Source organism: Penaeus japonicus, unplaced genomic scaffold (genome assembly GCF_977035675.1).
Source record: "Penaeus japonicus unplaced genomic scaffold, GWHDUDI00000001_assembly GWHDUDI00000003, whole genome shotgun sequence".
NCBI lineage: Eukaryota > Metazoa > Arthropoda > Malacostraca > Decapoda > Penaeidae > Penaeus > Penaeus japonicus.
Window position 1 is genome coordinate 50,270,911 of NW_028234405.1, and position 2,534 is coordinate 50,273,444.

At 34.2% G+C, this 2,534-nt stretch overlaps 1 long non-coding RNA gene across 1 annotated transcript in view; it reads right to left on the reverse strand.

Annotated features, from left to right (window-relative positions):
• Nucleotides 1–345: 345 nt before the first annotated feature.
• The window catches only part of LOC147472200 (uncharacterized), a 4,199-nt gene continuing 2,010 nt past the window's right edge, over nt 346–2,534 (reverse strand). The window contains exons 2-3 of the long non-coding RNA XR_015192475.1: nt 771–996; nt 346–419 (exon numbers count right to left, since the gene is read on the reverse strand). This is a non-coding gene — a long non-coding RNA (uncharacterized LOC147472200). The remainder of the gene's footprint in view (nt 420–770; nt 997–2,534) is intronic.

Sequence of the window (2,534 nt, forward strand, 5' to 3'; positions counted from 1 at the left end):
AAAAATATAGTACATTAAAGCTTATAATGGATTATAAGGTATATAGGATTATATATTGGAGACTGGCACTTACAATATATATATATATATATATATTATATACATATATATGTATATATATAATATATATATATATACATATATATGTATATATAATATATATATATATATATATACATTTATATATATATGTATGTATATACATATGTATATATACATTTATATATATATGTATGTATGTACATATATGTATATATATCATATACATATATATATATATATATATATATATATATATATATATATATATGTATATATATATAAACACAGCAACTAAAAAGTCAATGCATTTTCACTGCCTTATTCATCTTTTTATACTGGTGAAGAATAAGGCGGAATCATCTCTTGCTCCGTTTACCCTGTAAAGAAGATTAAAACACCACTAAGTATTATTGTTCATCTATTACATCAACTTGTATAACAATAAATAAATCCATATCACACTTTTCCCACGAGATATGGGTATCAAAAGTCCATGTAGTTGGATAGTTATATTGAAGTTATTTATCAGATTCATGAAATACAAAATGATCTATGTTTACTTGTGACTATGTGTTTACTAGAAGAGCGAAAGGTAATTAGCTAATCTATATGCCATAGAAAAAAAACTATAATCAGTCATACCTAACACCTACCATTATAAAAGCCCTTTATATAACTATCCCAGGATAACCAACCCATCAGAAGAAGAAACAGAACCAGGAACTCACCCTGATAATAAGAAAAAGCTGGGTTGCCATGACCAGACGGATCATAGGGAACACCCGCCGAGGGGTAACTCTGATAAACCGGCCGATAAATTGGACGTCGGTGAGCAGGAGCTGAGATTTTTTTGGATTTTCTTGGATTTCTCTTCGGCATTCGGAAGTGTATCCCTCCAGCTGCATGTGCGAGGCTGGTGGTTGTCAACAGCAGAGAAGCCAAAAGGAGTATGATCTGTGGGGGGGAGGGAGGGAGGGTGGTGGTTATGCGTTATTGATGGTTGTGAATATTTATCAGTAGAACCTGTTTTTTTATTTGGATTCGTGTGCGTAGTGGAGATAAGGCAGAAGTATGAGAGAGAGAGAGAGAGAGAGAGAGAGAGAGAGAGAGAGAGAGAGAGAGAGAGAGAGAGAGAGAGAGAGAGAGAGAGAGAGAGAGAGAGAGAGAGAGAGAGAGAGAGAGAGAGAGAGAGAGAGAGAGAGAGAGAGAGAGAGAGAGAGAGAGAGAGGAGAGGGGGGGGGAGGAATTGGTTTCTTCTCAAGTTAAATAGAAAAATATACAAACGCAAAAGCACGTTTATAGCTATGCTCAATAAATCCTGAAAATAAAAATAACACAAACTTCATTTTTTTATTTCCTTGCGATTGATATTTTGTCTTCTGTGGTATTTGCACAAGTATTAATCTGTAGATTTACTCATGAAATCAATTATAATCATACGGGAAGCTATTCTAAACTTTGTATTTGTATTATATCTAAATATGTAACGTTGCATAAGACTAGTAAAACACGCTTGGATCATCTTTTAAAGGCGGAAAAATGCGCACATGGAATTTCCGATCAGAAAAAATTGAATTACAATAATTATAAGGGGAGAAATGTTGACAAGGGGAGAAACTTGGGAGGTAAAGAATCAGTAAATGATCGGAGAAATGTGAACTCTATATCGTGTATCTAAATACCAGCATCCCTCTAGAAAATGTCTATAACATTATATATATAATGGCTATATCGTTATTCCTAGACATCACCGTTTGGTTATTCTGAAAAAAGTGGGTATTGGTTTAGGGTTTTTTGTTCCAATGAATTATAAGAATTCCGTTAATTTGCATGTAATTTAATCACACGTACTATCTATAAATCTTTGAAACTGAAAAAAACTGTATATATAACCGACAGGGAAATGGAAGTGTTATGATATACTATATATACTAAAAATGGATGGGGTTGGATTTTACGATAACAGTTGCCGTGAAAGAACAAGATATAAATATTTTTGGTAAAGAATCCCTGTTATTATGAAAAGCGTAAAAGTACGAATAGATTAAAAATCATCTATGTCACCATCACGATATTGTGCATGTCGAATCAAAGGATACTTTTGTCACACTGTACATGTATTATGTATGCACGCAGAGAGAGAGGGAGAGAGACAGAGAGAGAGAGAGAGAGAGAGAGAGAGAGAGAGAGAGAGAGAGAGAGAGAGAGAGAGAGAGAGAGAGAGAGAGAGAGAGAGAGAGAGAGAGAGAGAGAGAGAGAGAGAGAGAGAGAGAGAGAGAGAGAGAAAGAACGGATACTCACCGATATAATAAAATACTGCCACACTAAGAACGAATGAAAGCCATGAAGTTTCAATGATATCATTTTATGATAGTTCATCCTCGGCCGGACCTAAGAAATAAAAACATGGATGCGTCTTTTTTTTAATTCCTTTGTCCGCGAGTAAACCTTCCGTAAAGTTCGAAGCGTTTCGACTTCCATACGTCCTTATT